Source organism: Prionailurus bengalensis, chromosome X (assembly GCF_016509475.1).
Source record: "Prionailurus bengalensis isolate Pbe53 chromosome X, Fcat_Pben_1.1_paternal_pri, whole genome shotgun sequence".
Lineage (NCBI taxonomy): Eukaryota > Metazoa > Chordata > Mammalia > Carnivora > Felidae > Prionailurus > Prionailurus bengalensis.
Genome location: NC_057361.1, coordinates 8,517,339 through 8,526,172, shown reverse-complemented (window position 1 = coordinate 8,526,172; position 8,834 = coordinate 8,517,339). Strand labels below are relative to the sequence as shown.

The 8,834-nt window shown below is 44.4% G+C and overlaps 1 pseudogene; it reads left to right on the top strand.

Annotated features, from left to right (window-relative positions):
• The first annotated feature begins 3,368 nt into the window (after positions 1 to 3,368).
• LOC122477343 lies at positions 3,369 to 8,277 on the top strand (annotated as a pseudogene).
• Positions 8,278 to 8,834: the final 557 nt, after the last annotated feature.

Sequence of the window (8,834 nt, the reverse complement as noted above, 5' to 3'; positions counted from 1 at the left end):
ATGCTTTTTAATTGTCCGTAGCAGTTGGTTATTGTGTACTTCGATATGCTTGATGTTGCTCTAAAGCTAGTCAGAAAGAGGGAATAAACTCACTTCTTCCCTGTGTAGAGTTTACCATCGAACCACGGAAATAAGCCACAGATAATTCTAGCATGCGCCTTGTGCTATTCAGTGCTTTTTAGCACTGAGTCACGTAACTGTAAGTATTTATTAAGCTTCCACTGTGAACATTGATCAGATCAATAGGGTGTATAAATATATGCCATAGTCTCTGCCAACAAAAAAGGAAATTCTCAAATCTAATTTTTTAATAAAATGACAGTAATGGCCTAAAAGAGGCCAAACTCATTTTGTCTCTAAAATAAAAGGAGAACAAGGAGTTCTAAGTGAAAACAATTCAGGGATCCCATTTTAGGGAAATCGAAGCACTGCTTTCACCCCCCGGTTCCCATAAAAAGCACGGAAAGTTTATTTTGTTCCCAAGGAAATTCACTGTTGTTTAGCTCCTGAACCATCAACACATTTTTAAAAATTATAATTTACTGCCGCATTTGGCTGCGAAACATACTGAAGGAAGGTTGAAGTCAGATTCACAAGATATGAGTTCGAATTCTGGATCCATTACTTCATACAGTCATGTGACCTCAGGCAAAAATGTAACCGCTCTGAACTGCATCTGTTAACCAACCACGGTGATGTCAGCCTCTAAGGTCGTTTGGCCAATGGAGGCCAGCACGCGCTCGTGTTCCAAGCCTTTCGCTATTTTACGGAGTTGGGCATCTAGAAGAGTAAACCTCTTCAACCTTCTGGGCTCTAATTCTGGAGTCCCTCTTCCATTCATTTCTGCTGGCAGGACTGAAATCCTCTCCCAGGCTTCCCCCTTTTTTCTGCAGTCCCTCGCTCTAATTCCAGTCAGGAGTACCCAACATGTGCTAACAGTTTAATCCTAAAGGTGTGGGGTCTGCCTTCTGGGTCGTCCCAGGTGAAAACTTCAGCAAGTGTCTGGCTGCAACACAAAGCTAATTGCTGGAACAGTCTGAATGTTTTCCGTGGCTTAACGCATTAGAACTTAATTTTTTTTTTTTTTTGGTAGCATTGGAATGACATCAGGGGTTTGAAGGGCACACTTCCGTGTGGGCATTCAAGGACTCAGGCTTCTCCCGTCTCGTGGCTCCTCCAGGTCCAATCCGTGTGCTCCGTGGAGTGGGGTGAGAATGTGGCACGTCCCACGAGCCTGACCTGCAGGGGACACGCATCACTCCTGCTTGCATTCTGTTGACCAGGACTCCATCATATGGCCCGGTCCTAGCTGCAAGGGGAATGTGGACTCCTGGCTTAGCATAAATCCTTTGTCATCAGCTTGCCATTTCTTCCTCGCTGTGCTTCTCTCAAAATGTTGCTATGTGGGTTAAAAATGCAAAATAGACGTAAGTTCCTTTTAGAGCAAAATTGTGCTATAAACGAAAAGGATTTTTTTTCCCCCTGAAAGCAAGCTTGTTACATGTTATGACTGGGTTCTCCTGAACACGGTTGGGCACCTAATAAGTTAATGACTTGAGCCGTCATCACCAGGTCCTAACATTGCTCTTATGGGGAATGCCTACCCAGTTCCAAACTACTGGCCTAAAAATAGGCTCTTGGAACTTATTTCATAAGTTAGTGGCTTCCTCTACCAGCTTTGTAGAGTGTGTGTTCATTTTGATTCGATTTCTGCTTGATCACAGTTTGATTCCATGTAAATTTAGTTTGTGATTTTATGCTAGGTTTACATCTTGTCTGTATTAGCGATAAGGTGCAGTTGCCTCTCAGCCTTGACTTCCAGAGTCACTGGTGACACTTGTTGCCTACTCTATGTCAGGTACGCTGTAAGTACATTCTCATTTTAATCCTCCTGGTAATGCTGCAAGGTATGCATGATTACCTCTATTTGATTATTGAGAAAACCAACTCGGAGAGCGTAACTATGCTACTTTTCTATTACTTTTGTGGCAAATTACTACAAACTTAGTGACTGTGTTCTGTACTAGAGGCTCTTGGGGGAGAATCAACTGTGAGCTCGTTCAGGTTGTTGGCAGAACTCAGTTCCTTGTGGCTGTAGGACTGAGGTCTCTGCTGCCTTGCTGGCTGTAGGCTTGGGCTCTTTCTCAGCTTGGAGAGGTCACCAGCCTTCCTTGGCTCATGGTCCCTCTATCTTTAAAGCCACAAATGCTGTGTCAAATCCTTCTCATGGTTGCAATCTCTCTGACTTCCGCCTTTTTAAAAGTTTTTTTTTTTCTTTAATTTTAATTCCAGTATAGGTAACATACAGTGTTATATTAGTTTCAGGTATACAATATCATGGTTCACCAATTCTATTCATTACTCAGTGCTCATTCTGAGAAGTGTACTCTTTAATTCCTATCACATATTTCACCCAGACTTCTGCCTTTTAAAGGGCACAGCCGGATAATCTCCATATCCTAAGGTTAGGTGACTTGGGACTTTAATTACATCTACAAAATCCCTTTGTAACAGTACCTCGATTAGTGTTTGATTAACCAGAGGATGGGAATCTTGTGGGGGCCATGTTTAGAATTCTGCCTGCCCCAGTAACTAACTTGCCTCAATTGGCACAGCTAGAGAGTTGGAAAGCAAGCTTTGGAAACCAAATGTACCCGGCATTAGTCCCTTTTCTGTCTATCAGGTTGCCCTTCTTGCAGAAAGGAGTGGTGAGCAATACCTGAAGAGAATGTCCAGCCCCAGTTCCTAACCTAGAGGCATAGAATTTAAATAATTCCTACATTAAAAGTTATAGATTTAACATTTTTTAAATTGTGCATCAAAGTAATACTCTTTTCCAAATGCCACCACCGGAGAGATGGTATGCTTGTGGGCTCCCCAGACAGATCTGGATAAATTCTAAGAGCCACCGTTTATTCATTCTGAAATGCCAAGCCTCAGTTTCAGCACTGTATAGTGGGATAATAATAGTATCTTACAGTTGCATCATGAGAGACTGAAGCAGTGACACTTATAAATGTTTTTCATAATTCCTGGCACACAGTAAGCACTCAGTTGTTAACCATCACCTCCGCCAGCATTATCCTCATCGTCGTGTTGTGGTCCTCGCCGGCCATCAGCCCAGACGGCAAGTGCATATTAAGTGTATCAAGTATTTATATCCCGTATGATAACATGTAAGACAAATCACGTGCATTTGTCAAATGGGAGGAAAAACTCTTATGCCCCCGATCTCATTGCTGACTTGACTTTGCTTCTGAAAACCTCAGCTGTGGATTAATAAGTGTAAGACTTGCTGGTTTTTCCATCTCTTGGAGACTCAGGAATAAAAGGGGAGGATTTTTTCTGTGCCACTCATGTAACTGAGCGTTTGTCTGCTTGCTTCCGATTCTGCTGGTCACTTACATGGATATAAGTTTCATGTCACAATTCACGAGCCCTTGTGTCACTTTCAGGGCCCTCCTCTCAACGTGTCCTCCTCCTTTTCCCTCTTGATCCAAGACCCATTATTGGAAGGTCTCTAACATATGTTTCATTTTACTTTTACTCCAGACTCGAGCTTGCTGTAAACAAGAAATTTATTTTTAGTATTTTTGCTCTGCATTTTATTCAGATCTTTTCTCTTTCTGCATTTGCACCACATTCCTAGGCTGCTGTGAAGCCAACTTTTTCAATGTGAGAAAACGAAATGTCATGGAATGAAGGCTTAGTGGCGACCAACGGAAGTGCCTGTTGAGTCCTCTGTGGGAGGAAGCTGGAGACCCCTGGATGGTTTAAGCAGAGATTTGAGCGAAGAAGTATGAAGGACAGAGGTGGTAGGAGGAACCCCCGGGACTGGTTCTAAGCAGCATACGCTGAAGAAAACGTGGGGCTGCCCAGACCTCCGTTAGGATGGGGGAGTGTGGGTGGGAGAGGCCACCGTGGTGTAGACACTCCTCCGCCCACCGCAGCCTCTAGAAATCAGCAGTGGAAACGTTCCATGGTATGGTAGTGTTGCGGTTGGAGCTGCAGTCCGAGCTTTGGATTTAATCACCTTACATCAGTTCTATGTATTATTCAAACGTAGGGAGAGGAGAGAAATTTCTAGTGAACAAAACCTTGTGAAAGCCTTCTGGCTCTGCTACACCCCCCCCCCGCCCCCGCATTTAACCCAGCCGCCTGCGGCGTCCTTTACAAGGTGATGCGCGTCTTTTGCTTTCCGTGTTAGCCTTTTAGCATTCTCATCGTCTAAGTCACGGTTTCTCCACCGTGACCCTCGGCCATTTGGGGCCGGGTCATTCTTTGTTTTCCCTCGGCATTTGCTCCACACCCAGAGAGCCTTCAGCAGGAACACCTGAAGCCCTGCTCCTGAGGGCTCTTTTTGGTTTTTCTTCGGATGAGGGGCAGTGCTAGGGAGTTAACGCCTATGAAAGGAGCCCTGGGCAAGTGTTGGATGGGGAGGCGCCGGAGAGCTGGGGCAAATGTGCGGCGTGGTCCACACTGTCTCCCAGCACTCTCTGATGGGATCGGGCCCCAGTGGCCACAGAAGTGACTTGTTTGATAACGCACCTCTACCGATGTCTGCCCCTTCGCTGACTCCCCTCCCAAATAAACTGTATACATTCACATCCTTGTCTCAGGGTCCACTTGTAGGGGAACGCGAGCTGAGACTCCGTGTTCCAAACATTGCAATTCGGGATGTCTGGAGAAACCTTGAGCCAGTTCTCTAAGATTTGTCCATGAAACGCCATTGATCAGTGTTGTCACCAAGTGCTCTAAGGCCTACATCCTGGGTGGGCCGGGCCACGCTGGGGATGGGTGCGCGCTGCTGTGTGTCTGCGCCGATGTGGACATTGTTATTTCTCGTGGGTTTGTTCTGACTAAAGCTCTTGGAAATTGTGTTTTCCCACAAGTTCCACAAATGTTTCCACATTTTAGAAATTGTTTGAGCATGCTCTAAGCTGTGACTTTGAAAGTCAAACAGTTTTGGCTGGTGATATTATTTTTAAAGAAACAAAACAGTCTTGTTTTGTTTTTAATTCTGGCTTTTGTTATGCTTTGCAATCCTTTTCTGCTCTGAGGGCCTTTACTTCCTTTGTTTAGTGCGTGGCTTTGCAGAAGGCTCATGGAAGTATTTGGTAGACATTTTTATACAGATGTGATTACAGTGAATTTTCCTGGTAATACTTTACATTCTAAAGCCCTTATAACATAGAATGTTTCATTTAATCCTCACCCAAATCTGGGGTGATAGGATTAGCATCACGCTTTAATGAAAGAGAAAGCCAAGTTCCAGAAAGTTTAAGTGAGTTTCTGTTTAGCACTTTTAACTAGTCACGAATTAACGTAAAACTTTCATCAATGTGATCAGTGGTTCTTCAAAGACCGCAAAGAAGGACCACATGCTCTCCAAGGGGTGTAGAGCTGTAGGATGTGGGGAAACATGGGGAGGAGAGGACACAGCCCTCAGCAGCAGCTAGCACGCGGAGAAAATGAACACGAGTGAGTCAGAGACTATAGCAGCATGTCCCCAGGTGCTTTTCTGACCTTCCAGGAAATCTTCACTGTTGCCGCCAGTCTCCAGCGACCTCTCAGCACCATGAAAGCTGTGGTCCATCTTTCCTGCGGCAGCAGCTAGGAGAGCATGGCACCCCTGTGTCGGTTCACACAATCTAGTGCAAGTCTTTATCTTGCTTGTGCTAAGGTTGTGCCTGGCAAGAAGAGGAAGTACACGACTGTTTCAAACGTCGACGTTGGATTTTGAGGCGAGGTCCGAAGCAAATTGGTTCTGTTCCTGCCAAGGACTGGAATCTTACCTCTGGTACCCAGCCCGGCCTCAGAGTCCCCACTGACAGTTGCCATCCCTGAGACTGAGCTCAGTCTGATTTCTTAAGCCTTTGCCTGTTGCCCAGTGTCGGTACCGGGGTTGCTCCTATGGGAACCCAACCCGATAACCTCCTCTGGGTCCTTCTACCAACAATGAACCTGAGTCATGACTAAGGCATTCTGCACTAACCAGGATTTATTTGGAAAACAAAACCTTTAGCTATTTCGAGAAGAAAGTGATTTGATACAAGAGTTGGAGGCTTACTAAGGAACTGGAGAGGCCGGCAGCCACCTTTATCGAAATGGGGCGGATAGTAACATAAAGAAAGAACCACCGGTGATCTCAGCTACCTGCCGTGGCCAGAAGCACCTGGCGACACCTCCCATCGCTCATCTGCCAGAGCCCACACACCTGCCTGCCACCACCACGCTGGGCATTGGCTTCTCTCCTGCCCCGTGAGTGTGTCCTGTTTGTGTGGCCTCACTCTGAACCGCGGTGACACAAAGCCTGGAGAAGGTAGCTCACACACTTCTAGCCTCAGAGATACTGGGAACAGCGTAAAAGAAAGAACATAGTGCTGAGTAGCTACTGATAGTACAGGCTATATCCTGTCTCTAGAAATTTTCTGAAGCTGAGTATTGAGCCTATAAGTAGGACACTTAAAGAGGACAGTGTTGCTCCTCCAAAGTCAAAGATGCTAAGAAAAACATTTCTTATCTGGAGCTCTGTAACGGTGGCCTTGCAGATGCCACTGCCCCGGAAGCTCTGGTGCTGTCCAGCCACCGTCGACCCCACCGTGTTCTTCAACGTCACCGTGGATGGCAAGCCCTTGGGCCATGTCTCCTTTGAGCCGGTTGCAGACAAAGTTCCAAAGACAGCAGAAAACTTTCGTGCTCGGAGCAATGGGGAGAAAGGATTTGGTGATAAAGGTTCCTGCTTTCGCAGGATTATTTGGGAATTTCTGTGCCAGGACTGTGCCAGCACATGCCATAATGGCACTGGTGGCTAGTCCATCTATGGGGAGAAATCTGACGATGAGAATTTCATCCTGAAGCACACGGGTCCTGGCATCTTGTCCATGGCACACGCTGGACCCAACACAAATGCTTCCCAGGTTTTCATCCCCACTGCCAAGACTGAGTGGTTGGATGGCAAGCATGTGGCCTCTGGCAAGGTGAAAGAGGGAAGGAATATTGCAGAAGCCGTGGAGGGCTTTGGCTCCAGGAATGCCAAGGCCAACAGGAAGACCACTATTGCTGACCAACACTTGACTTGTGTTTTATCTTAACTACCAGACCATTGCTTGTGTAGCTCATGAAGGCACCCCTTCACCCCCATCTGCTGGAAATATCCTATAATCTCTGTGCTCTCGCTGCAGTTCTGTGGGTTCCATATTTTCCTAACACTCCCCTCCAAGTCTAGCTGGATTGTGGAGTTATGTTTATGATAATGAAAGAAAAACTAAACAGCAACAATAACACCAACCAAAGATTCTGTAATGGTTCTAATAGTGGATGTGAATCACTTGTATCAAGTGATTTGAAACAAGAGTTGGAGGCTTACTGACTAGTCCAAGCAGAACTACCAGGAAAATTGGACAACTCTCTGTACCCACACCCTTACTCTGCGCAGTATAGTTGTACCCTGAGATTTCCTTATTTCCTGGTAAAATATGTACCACACTTTAGTCAGCTGACTCAGTGTCTGTTCTACTCCTGTATGCCACGGTCACAGTCTTGGATACGTTTTGGGCTAAGTCTGCTCCTCCAGAGACGAGTCTTGGAAAAAGTCCCCAGGAGGCAGTGGGGACTGGCCAGTGGGTCATCCCTGAATACCTGCTCCATCACATAGTCGTCCAGGGCATGGGACTTGGCTGAGTGCTAACACCACTGTGGCTGTTGCTTTTAGTGGCATATTATACTTGTCATCTGATTCACAACATTTGCTTCCAGAAGCTGTGCTTTTGGCCTGGGTACAAGACTAAAAGGCTGAAGCAACCATGAAATTGACCTAATGCTGTTTAAAAATGTTACTGCTTCTTACAGTCATGAAGTCTGATTTACTCCTCATAGAATGCTAAGAATCAGGTTTCTTTTCATCGCAAAGTGAAATAGTCTTTGTATATTCATGATTAGGTATTGGGAAGGAAATTTTACTCTGTTTAGTAGATTAATTAATAGTAAATATGAAGCCGTGATGTATTTTTTTTCCCCTCAAGAACATTTCATAAAACCAGAACTCAGTAAAGCCAGTTGTTCTTTTGGATAAGCCAAATAAAAGGTGTTCTACCTAAGCACCTAGGGACTCTTGAATTAATCTAACTGAAATATTAACTTCAATTTTTTTAAGACTTCAATAACTGATAGTTCTAATTTATTTCTTCTGAGAAATTTGTGTTGGAATTCTAATCGATATTATTCTAAAGATTAAAAAAATTCTGGTTGGAAAGTAGAGATGTACCTACTATTAAAATTTTGTTTCTTTGATAATGATTAGCAAGCAAACGGAAGGGCATAAGAACTTAATAATGAAAATATTAAATTTTAAGATCATTTTCCAAAGTAGGTAGTTAATTAACTGGAAGCTGTACTCTTTTCTTGCTCTATATTGAATTGTCCTTTACTTGCACTAAACACTGGCTTATTGTTTCTTCTTGCTGTCTCTCATTTTGTTTTCATGAAGTAAAGGCTCTTCATAGGATTTTTCTGTTGACAATGGCAACATGTCAGCAAGATGTTTTACAACAGAGTAGTTTTGGGGCTGCATCTGACTCTCTGTGACCTTTCACGTATGATATGTTAGACCCCTAGACAGATATAAAGATGAGACATGAAGACTAAGAATGCTAAGAGACATGTTCTGGAAAATAAGGCCTGCAGGAAATCATTCTAAGCGAATCAACAATAACTTATCAAAGGGTATAATGTTTCAGTTCTAGGAGACTCCAAGAATACTGGAATTTGTTCCAGAACTTCACTTCACCTTGATTTAATGTATAAACATGAATGTGAAATTATGCCAGTTCCTT